The sequence below is a fragment of the Gavialis gangeticus genome, unplaced genomic scaffold (assembly GCF_001723915.1).
Source record: "Gavialis gangeticus isolate Ggan-Ray unplaced genomic scaffold, GavGan_comp1, whole genome shotgun sequence".
In the NCBI taxonomy this organism is placed as follows: Eukaryota; Metazoa; Chordata; order Crocodylia; family Gavialidae; genus Gavialis; species Gavialis gangeticus.
This window is the reverse complement of record NW_017729031.1, coordinates 114701430-114712531: the sequence shown is the minus strand read 5'-3', so window position 1 is coordinate 114712531 and position 11102 is coordinate 114701430. Positions and strand designations below refer to the sequence as shown.

At 47.2% G+C, this 11102-nt stretch overlaps 1 protein-coding gene across 1 annotated transcript in view; it reads left to right on the top strand.

Annotated features, from left to right (window-relative positions):
• Positions 1–462: 462 nt before the first annotated feature.
• The window catches only part of MAPT (microtubule associated protein tau), a 119271-nt gene continuing 108631 nt past the window's right edge, over positions 463–11102 (top strand). The window contains exon 1 of the mRNA XM_019523622.1: positions 463–561. The gene's annotated coding sequence lies outside the window, so the exon portion shown is untranslated. The remainder of the gene's footprint in view (positions 562–11102) is intronic.

The following is an 11102-nucleotide window of genomic DNA, read 5'->3' as shown; positions in this document are numbered from 1 at the left end:
CCGGCCCCAGCCCAGCGTCTTTGCAAGGGGAGGAGAAGCCGATGGTGGTGGTGGTGGGGGGGTGCGCCTCAGCCTTGCTCGCTGCTAGACTTTCCCCCTCCAAAACGGGGCGGGGGTGCGTGAGCCCTAGCCCGTCGGCGGCGCCCCCCCTCGCTGGGGTCTTGGTGGCAGAAGGCTTCTGTTGCCCCCGGCAGCGGTGGGTGCCGCCTGCCCGCCCTGCTGCACCTTGTGCCCAGGCAGCCGTGCATTTCGGGGCGGAGGTGCCCCCCCTTCTCCTTCTTGTCCCCCAGTATTTTGGGGGGTTGTTCGTGGCGGCAGGGTGGGTTTCCCGGCGGGGGGACAGCCGCGATGGTGGTGGTGATGGCGAATGAGAGGTTGGCTGTGGGTACTGCAGTAGGTGTGGATCTGGAGAGGGAGAGAAAGGATGGGCTTTTTTTTTCCTTTTCACATCCGAGGTGCCATATTTTGCAGTCCGTCACATCCTTGGTATTGCAGAGAGAATCCTGCTTTTAACGTGGGGGGACGCTTGCCTTCGGGTTGTGAGGTGAAGAAATAAAAAAGGTACTCTCTGCATGCCGCTGTCTCCTTTTAATTGTAGAAATCGAGGGGGGGAGGGAAAGAGAGATTTAGGTCATGGTGTCTAGGGGTTAGGTTGCTTTGTTGCCCAGTGCTGGTCAGCATTGTGTGATTTATGTTTATAATTCTTGAACCTTGGGTTTCCTGTAGCCTTGGGGGGAGCACCCGCTTGAATGTATGGTGTCTGAATCACCTTATTTGATGCAATTGATAATGATAGTAATAGCCATGAGTAGGGTTACAATAGGCAGGCAAATCCCTGATAGGTATTTTGCTTTTTTCTGCTTTTTGGGGTGGGGTGGGGTTACAGAAATGCAAGGTTTGCTAGGATTACGTACGTGATTTTCTCTCTCGCATGCTTTTTCTAAATTGCTGTCTGAAATGGTCTTGTAAAATCCCTGAGTATACTGTACAGCAGCTGGTCACGCCCCTGGTATGGCAGTATACATGGATGCCTAGTGTGATTCTCATTGAATGAGTAAAGATTGTGGTATATTCCTGTAGCTTAAGGAGAGGAAAAACCCTTTTGTTTTCCAGTACATGTATCCCCATTCTTCACAGAGAGGTTTTCTCTATTATGCTAAAATTGATGAGCTGTTTCTGTTACCTCTTTTTTTTCCCCCATATACTGTTAATTACTTCTGACTGTGTCCAGAGTAATTCCACAGGAATGTGGGTCCAACCCCATTTCTAAATGTTGTGCCACCCAAAGTCATTTTCCATCTCTTATGAGAGAGTCTTCTCTCTTTTTTTGCTTTTTCTGTTTGTAAATGGAAAGGGAAAAGCCCTTGGCAGATACTGGCAGCCACTTCATTGTAGTAAGCCCAAGGCATGTTGCACCTGGTAACCTAGATTTGAACTGTTAAACTCATTGGAAGCGGAGACAGCTTATTTGAGACCAAGGAGGTGGAATACTAATTGTTTTCTTCTTTTCCAAAGAATGTGAGTGTATGGGAGGGTTCAGGTAGGAAAGAGATGTGGTTGTTTTTGAGGTACTGTTAATGACATCAAAAATAGAACGATCCCCGCCTTTCCTCTCTGGGAGGCAGCTGTCATCATCCTACATGTCGTTTCTCCTTCCTTTGGCGTACAGAACCTGTGTGGGGTGAACTCCGGTGGCGACCAAGACTTAGCCTGTCATTATGAACTGCCTAGAATGTGCTACAGAAATGGGTTAAGGTTTGCCTGGCTGATCCAATTCATCTACCTGTGCAGTACACTGGCTGACTGTTTAACAGCTCTGCAGAGGAGATGAAAAGAAGCTCATTGGCATGCCTGAAATGCAGAAATCATGTACAGATTTTATTTAACCTCTGTTCCTCATAAATCAGATTTAAGATGCTTAGCTTTAATAATCTAAATTTTTCATGCTGCAGTCAGGCTCTCTGCAGCTTTTTGCACAGTGGACAATGAAAAAAGGCTTGTTAATTTCCCTTTCTATTTACGGCCATCTTCATTAGAGGCTCTTGTAATAAGGGTGGGGAGAATATTTAAAAACCATTGTCACTGGAATTTAAAAATAAAAAACCATGGACACATTTTGTTGCTTTTTAATAATGTATCTACAGTGCTTAACTTGACAAAATCTATGTGGAGGGACAAATTCTCAGTCATTGTCTGTGCTATGTGCAGTTTTTCCAGGTGAGCTGTTTGGACTGACCAGACGTCCATGCTGATTTTTAGCTAGAAGTGCTGGATTTTCTTGCACGTGGTTTTCATGGGCAAGTTGAAGGCTGGGATTTGGAGGGAAAAATATGTGCAAAGATTACTTGAATCCCTTCCCATCGGTTTTCTTGTTCTTTAGTTGCAAGCCTAGGTGTTTTCACCCTTTTTAAACTGTCTTCAGTATAAAATAAAGATTGAAAGCATATATGTATTTTAGCCTTCACAGTTTAAATGCTGATGAATCATGACATTTGTAGTCTCAGCACTCATGCTAATGGACAGCATGCTGTTATATCCAGATATGCCACGGGCTTGGTTGACTAAGTTTCTGTCTCTGTAAGTTGTTACCTATATGTAGTATGGGGTCCCAATCCTGAAGAGTCCTATTTTTGAGTATTGTACAGATATGTCTTGAAATGAGAGGCTTGGGCAACTTGACTTATTCAGTTTATTGGAGAGAAGGTTAGGAAGCAACTGATTCACATGCAGGACCTATACAGGTAAAAGATGCAAAATCAAATGACTAACCCTTCAAAATGTAACCTAAAACAGTGAGACTAATTACTCATTGAACAATTTATAAGTGGATGTGATGTGTTTAAACCAAGATTGTATGTCTTTCCAAAATACATGCTCTAGTTATTGGATTCTGTGCAGAACTTTTTAAGTGGTGATCTATGTACAGGAAGTCTGGTGAGATTCTTATAATGGTCCTTTTTGATATCACAATTGGATGTATAAAGGTGATGTGTTGCTGTTCAAAAGAGCTTATAGTCTAAGACTTTAGCTACTTAAGGGAAAAAAAAAAGATCTGTAATTCTCAATAGTGGGAGAAATAGTGATGTAGGGGGGAGTTGGGCATTCATTCCAGTGTCATTTAACTTTGATTAAATGAGATAATAACAGTGCAAACAATAAGAGTATCAGCTACTGCTTACAGTCATGGACCTGCGCTTGGGAGAAATTATGGTCCCATTTAAAAAAACATGGACATTGCAGTACTTGTTTTGAATGCGTTTTTGTATTGTGCTGGCACCTTGGAGGTTTGGTCATGGGCTAGAGACTCCATGGTACAAGGGGCTATATGAGTATTAAACAAGATGGCCTCTGTCCCAAAGAGCACACAGTCTAAGCACTAGCACTGTGTAGTTTCATCTCTCTCTTGCTCCCTGGCTAGGTTTTTGGTTTTAATATTCTGAAGTGTTGTAGGGAATAGTTTTTTTTTCTAATTTAACCAAGAATAATTCAAAGAAAGTAAAAGACGGATCTGCTGTGGAAGGATGCCATATATCTACCAGTTCCCCTGGTCCGTCTCATCAAGAACCTTTTTCGCTCTGTCGTTTTTCTTCCCATCATCTTTATTAGTTGTGTTTCTATCCTTCTGTGGCTGTCAGTAGAGGAGGGGATTGTCACAAGCTGCCATATCTCATTGTTCCCTAGGTACCCACGGTTTCCTGGGGATGCCAGTGGTGCCCTGGGACCTCCATGCTGTCTGCTCTGGTGTCTTTGTGCTCCATGGATGAACTGCAGGGAGTGCATGTGAAACATTCAGTGATGCCCAGTTGCATACAGCTGTGCTGTGGCATGCACTGTGTGGTCAACCTGAGACATGCAAGGAGCTGTGAGCAGTAGGGAGGAGGGGGTTTGTGGTGGGTGTTATGTATCTGGGGGATCTGCATTGACTGTTTATGGTCATTCTGGAACTGGCCTTTGCAAGTACTTCAGGCTGGTTATACCAGCTTGTCTTCTCTCTGTCCATGCGCTTGTTGCAGTTGGACACCATGTTTTGTGTTAGTCCTGCCTCACTGCTCCACCTCCGGAGGTCCACTGCCTCTTAACCCGGGCTAGCTTTATCCCTGGTCACTTTCTCTCTTCCTTCTGTTAGCAAGAGTTCATCCCTCCTCCTGTCAAAGAAGGATCTACCAAATTGTCCTCTTCCATATTTGAATATGTAAAATGCAATTTCAGCAGTTCTGCAGTGTCATCTTGTTTCCAAGTGAATCTCATTTAAACTATTTTTGGACAAGTGAACTGGCTCGCACTCCTGTTTCCTTCCCTTAGAGCACTGAGGGAGTGGATCTGCTCATCTCAAATGAGGCAGAATTGCAATGAGCTTAGAAATAACTAAAATATTTCTTTTCAGTCAGGGCTCCTTCAGGTTAGAACTAGGAGGACCCTAAGTCCTGCTCCCATTCAAATAAATCTAGAGTAGTCAAGCTGAAGCTGCTTTTTTTTGCCCCTTTCCCTTTTTTTTTTTTTCCTCAGTCTGCTGCTTTTGATTCTCATGCATCTTCACTGTCTGTTTATAGCTCATTTGCAGCTTATGGTTCATCATTTGTATCATCCTTTCCATCCTGTTTTTGAAAGTGCTTGAATGCCATCTAGCTCTTCTGGAAGACTCGTAGAGCGTTCTGTGTTAACTGACAGCTGTGCTGCTTGCGCTTTGGTTTAACTTGGCTGTTTTCATTACTTCAGATTTAATACTTCGTAGGAGCAGAGAGTAGAGCAAATTGCTAAGCTACGGCAATTAAATCCACCCTTGGAAGTCTGGTTTTCCTGCAGCATGGCTGTTTGCGGGTGCTGATAGAGCTCCATTAAAGGAGTGGGGGAGGGGTTCCCATTTAAAATGCTATTGAGTGGGACTGTGGGTTGCTGCCACCACTGGCCTGTTTTGCACTTTATTCTGAAAGCCTGTATTCATTGACAATAACAGAGTAACAAATAGTCCTGGCCATTTACAGCAACATGGAAATATTACTAAGTTTGCCTGATTTATTTATATATATTTATGTGTGTGTAAATGTTTGGCATTTGATGTTCATTGCAGCGGGGGAATAGTGCTACAACATATCCATAAACAAACTGAGACAGTAAATGAAAATAGATTTTTTTTTTTTTAATGGTTGGAATTAGATGAAAAGGCAGAGTGTGTTGGGGGCGTGGTAGGCATGTTTGACAATGTGCATTTCCCCTGTCTTCTAATTGAAAAAAATATAATCAAAGGATGGGAGTACTGCAGATCAGCTTGTTGCTTCTGAGCAGAATATGTTTGTTTGCATTTTAGTTTTATAAAACTGGTTCATTGAAGAGGCTTGCCTGACTGGCTTCAGAGGGGTTTTGAGGGAGACCAGGAAATTTAGCTGTAACAAAACCTAGCATTGCTTTCCATTTAGATGAATGTTCTAAAAAAGACCTCGTATCAATTCTTTTCTGAATTAGCTTTAAGGACTATACTGTGAAGGAAGAGAGACCCTGGCTGAGTGCTATACCTTTCCATGGATTCACTGGGGCATAAACCTTGTTTTCATGTGCTTTTATACAATACCTCACAGAATAGCACTCTGAGCTCAGTGAGGGCCTTTTAGCATTACTGTAATACAAAGATGCAGGCCTGTTGGGGGCATTTTTTCAAATGGTTCTGTTAGTTCTCGAAAAATGGCTAGGGTGTGTTAATAGTCTGCAAGAACATCACACATTCTGCTCAAAGGTCTCAAAAACCTTTGCAAACCTAAAAGGTATGTTATCAAACTAATTCTGTAATTACACAAACTAATTCTGTAATTACACAAATTTTCTTACCTGCATTGTTAATATAATATAATAGAGTCCTAAAATGAGAAAAAATGTTAGGGGTGCACCAATACCGATAGCTGATTATTAACTGGCCATATCAGCTGATAACAAGCTGATAAAACCAATATTTAGTATATTTTATTGCCATTTCTAAGTGTGGGGATGCTGATATAGGAGGCATGGTGGCACTTTAATTAAAGCAGCTCTTGGACCCCCTCTAATTAAAATGCCACCCCCCCAGTCCCGGAGCACATGTAAAAGTGTCTGTGCCAGTTGCAGCAGGCAAAGCTAGCCTAACAGTACTTGTGCAGGGGCTAAAGGGCTGTGTGGAGCCCTTTAGCCCCAGCCTGGAGGCAGCTGCCTGAGACTGCCTGGCTGCCCAGGGCTGGGTGGTCTCTGGGCCAGACTTCCCGCTCTCCTCCATCTGCTCAGAGCATTGCCATAGGACTGAATGGACCTGGCCCTGGGAAGGGCAGGCCCCAGCTGGGCTGAGGGGCTAGGGGGAGGACCCTGCTGTGCATGGGGAGAGGGGAGGGGGGGTCTGGGGGTGGGAGCAGGGCGGTGAGTGGCCGCATGGGTAGAGGACAGGAAGCTTTTGACAGCTGCTGCCCCGGGGGCAAGAGGCAGGACAAGGGCTCTGAAGGAGAAGGGAGAGGGCAGCAGCTCTCTTGCACCCCCTGCCCCCTTTCCCCAGGTCTTGCACATGCTGCAGCCTCAGGGAGCTCAGGGGAGACTCCATCCCTGCCAAGCTTGGTGAGGCAGTGGGCATGTGCGTGACCTGGGGAAGGGGGAACCATTGCTTTCTCCCTTCTCATGGCCAGGTGGCAAGAAGCAGGAGGAGAGCTCTGAAGGAAAAGGGCTTGAGCACTGATGCTGGGGCGAGGCAGGCAGAGCAGGGCTTGCTATGGGGTGCAGCTGAGATGGCCCTCGTCCCCCATAAGGCAGTACCTACCCCAATGCCTCAGATGTAAGAGAAGTCCTCCAGTGCGCGTGGGGGGGAGCGGAGAGCCCCTCTCTCAGATTCTGGGGGAGGGATGCAGGTGGCTGCTGTGGCTGTCTGCTTCTGCACCTCCTGCAGCCTCTGCCCCACATCTTATCCATGTCTGCCCCCACTAGTGGCAGCCACAACCAGGCACAGAGTACATGGGACTCTGCTGCTGCTGTGCACCCCGGGAGGGGCTGAGCTTCCATGTGCTGCTGTGCTGCGGTGGGGGTGGGAGGGTGGGCTGAGCAGCTCTGATGGCAGGTGGGGAAGAGGCTGGCCCCAGCCCCAGGCAGGCTGTGCCCCCAGCCCCTGGGGCACAGACCCCTAGGCATTGTGTGTTGTCATGCTGGGCCAGGCAGCTCAGCTCCTCCTGTCACATCTGAGGCCTTTTACAGGCCCTGCCCTGGCCCCAGCCTGCAGTCTGCACCAGCATCTGCTCCCCTTCAGCCCTGCCTGGCCTGCTGGTGAGGGGATGGGGGTGTATCCAGGGTTACCCCAGATTGCGGGAGGGAATCCAGACATCTGGGGCTCAGCCAGAGGGCATAAATATCAGAAAACATCAGCTGCAATGGGCAAAAAAAGCCAATAGCCAATAATGTAAACTTCCCTTTCATCAGTGTCAATCCAATAGGCAACTGATATATCGGTGCACCTCTAATAAATGTATGTGGGGTAGGTCAGTGGCTCTCTCAATCCCCTTGGGATTTTTACTCGTGGTCACACTCCTCCAAAGACTTGTGGCACTGCATGTTGGAAATGGGCAGCCTAAGCCTTGGACTTTCCCCCAGCAGCAGTTCACATAAGAAAACCGGTGTGGTGGCTCTGGGTGGAACATCCTGCTATGCTACTTCCAGGCCTGGCTTTTCAGCATGAATGCTCCTTTCACTTCCAAACCCTCTTCATAGATCTCCACAGGATGCGGTATAGATAATAGACAATCCCTTGTGGTTTTAGATGACCTCTTGCATATTCTTAAGGTGAGCATAGTTCTGCCACACACAAATGAATGAGACTTCTTATTGCCATAAGTGCCCCTATCAATGAATGTAAGCTTTGTTGTCAGCTGAAATTACTTGTTTACTTGTTTGGGTCTCCTTTTTTTCTTTTCACCTTGTTTCTTGGAAATACATGCACAACTCATTGGAGTGTGTGGGAGCTGCAGCTGTGTATTCAGGAAAAGACTTTAATTTTTCCAAGTGTGAAGATCAAAGTGGTATATACTTTAATGAATGTTATATGGAAGGCATTCATTTTAATGAGACCTTCACGCATCAAAAGTCTGATTCACCCTCCTCCCATTCCAGTAATCTCATTAATTCAAGAGAATGCTATACATGCTAACGCTTTTGGTTTTAGTCTTTTATGCAGAATACTGCATTTCCTGAAATACTAGATGACTTTTGAATTTAAGATGGTCCCCCAATAATTAGATTCTATACACTGAAAACTATAAATTTGTTTAAAATTTCCATGTATAGAATCTAATTACTGGGTGGGTTGTCTCAAATTCATCCCCCTCCCCATTGCTGCAGCAGGGAAAGCAGTGGCAGGGGGCCAAGTATCAGGGCAGGCATCCTGCTCACTGCCCCTTGTTCGCCTACCCCCATGTCACTTGCCTCCCCTGCCGCCTTTTTCTCCCTGCTACTTGACTACCCCTGTAGCCTGAGCCCACCCTGCAACTTTTCCTGCACCCTCACTTCATAAAGTAGCTTTGGTTTCCACTGTAGCTCCAGCCCTGGCTAGGCAGCAGTGTTGGCAACTCAACCCCAGCCCTGGGCTGGGGTTGCAGGCAGAGCTGCAGCTCCCTCCTGCACCACCTCCCACTCCAGCATACACCATGCAGTCTACTCTGTGGGCCCCCACTCTTACACCTCATGGTTTCCTCCAGCCCCAGGCACTGTGAAGCGAAGGGGCTGTAATAGGCACTGTCCAGCTGGGGTGGGATGCGGGTTGAGCCTCGACTAGTTCGTTTGGGGTGCGGGGATGGGCGGCCCCCACTGCTGCGTGCATTTCTGGGTAGGCATGGGGGGGGCATGCCCCCCACATCTGTCTGTAGGGCAAGGCTGGGCTGCTGCTGAGGGCTTTGCCCCAGGTGCCAAACTTTGTTGCTGTAGCACTGCTCTTACTCCCCACCCTTCACTGCATGGTCTCTTCCAGACAGGTTGGAGCTGAAGCTGGAATTGGAGCAGAGCCACAGCAGGGCCTGCCCTATCTGGTACTTGAATCCAAGACAAGGTTTCTTTTTACCTGTGTTGAAAGGGGGAAGAAACCTTGTCTTGGGTTTGTGTAAATATGGTATTTAAAGATCAGAATAGGACATGTAAATGAAAATCATGTCTAGGCCCTTGCCTGGCTAAAGGTGCCACCACTGCAGGTAGCACTTATCATTCGCCACTTTAGTCTACATAGCTGCTCTGCTGAACAACTGTTTCCTTTATGTTTTGGGGGTTTTTTGGTTAAAAGAGGTTCCTAACAGATGATGAATAAAAAAAAACTTATGACTCATGTTTTAGTGTGTATTTACATATGTATTATGCATTCTTAAACACTTTCTTACTAGGGGTGCACAGATAAAGATTGTTTTGGCCAGTACTGATGGCTGATTATTAACCAGCCATATCTGTTAAATACTGACCCAATTGCTGATATGCAGCCCGGCAGCTTGGAGAGCAGCATTCAGCTGGTAAGTCTGTGGGGGGAAGGGGCATGGGGGAGGCAGATCAAAGCCCCCATAGTGAGGGAAGGAATGGGGCAGAGCACAGGACATAGGCACAGGAGGCCTGTCCAAGGGGTGGGGAGAGTGGTGGCAGCTCCTAGTTGCACACACCTTGGGGGAGGAATGGGGGGCATGTGCCCCCTGGGTTTGTGCATGGGACAAAAGTGGGCTGACCGCTGTAGGCTTTAGGCTGGGGGCTGTGCTGGCCTCTTCCCAGAGTGGGGGGCTGGGCTGGGGCTGCACAGGCAGGGTGGGCAGCAGCAGAAAGGGATGGGGGGGCTATGGGGTGGGCTATAGCCACCCCAAAATTTGCTGTAGCCACCCTGTAGACCTCCCTCCCAGCACCACTGCCACCCTCCCTGCCCCCGCTTGCCTCAAGCACAGCCCCAGCCCAGCCCCCACACTGGAAAGAGGCAAGTGCAGTCCTTGGCCCTGAGCTTGCTGTGGGCAGCCCACCCTTGCCCTGCACACACATCTGGGGGGGCGTATGCCTCCCATGGGGTGCATGCAATGGCTGGGAGCTGCCCCCCTCCCAACCCTCTGTGCCCTCTGGACAAGCCATCTGCAGCTTCGTCCTATACCCTGCCCCACCCTGCCCAGCTGGGCAGTACCTGCCCCAGCCCCACTCCCTCCCTCACTCTGGGGGCCTCGATCTGCGCCCCTTCTCCCCCACAGGCTTACCAGCCAAATGCTGCTCTCTAAGCTGCTGGGCTGCATTCCTGGCCACATGCATGCTACAGTTGCGCACATGCACGCAGCATTTATTGGTGACATTTTCAGCTATACCAGCCAAAAAAAGCCAATTGCCAGTAATGTCTGTTTTCCTTTTATCAGTGCTGATCGAATATAGGTCAATATATTGTGCACTTCTATTTCTTCCTATATTTAAAACTCATATACAGGCAGCCCCCGGACTTAAGACACAATTGGTTCCTGAAAACCTGGTTTTAAGTTGAAACGTAACTCGGAACCAATTTTCTCATGAGAAACAATGTTATAAATGTGGGATTGGTTCCTGAACCAAGGTCTGATACCCTATTTTCACCAAAAATGTCCCAGAATTTTGTACTTGATCAATTATAGATGATTAAATAAGCTACATTAATATATTTATATTGTAAATAGCAATCATGTTGATTTGGAAGGACTTCTTTGAGGTGACTTTGCTGGACTTTTTGAAGGGCTCTTGGCTGGAGTCTTCTCAGGAGTCTTCGCTGCAGCTTTTTCTGGAGTCTTGTCTGCTTTCTTAAAGTGTCCAAGGAAGTTTGGACAGGGAGATGAGCAATGCAGCGAACTTGTTCGCTGGCGTGGCATTGCATCGGATCAAGCATTGTAAGTCGAAACTTGTGTTGTAAAGTTGAAACAGGGTGTCAATATATAAATGTAAGTGCGAAATGTTGTAACTCGAAACATTGTAAGTCGAGGACTGCCTGTACAATGGTGTTGGACCACTGCATGAGGAAAAACTGGCCAAAAGCAGAAGGAGAAACTGACTTCTCACAGTCCAGTTTTAAGTACCATATTAACTCAACTACAAGATGAGGTTCCCCCTCCCCAGTTACCATGAGGGGGGGAAAAAACCTTTTG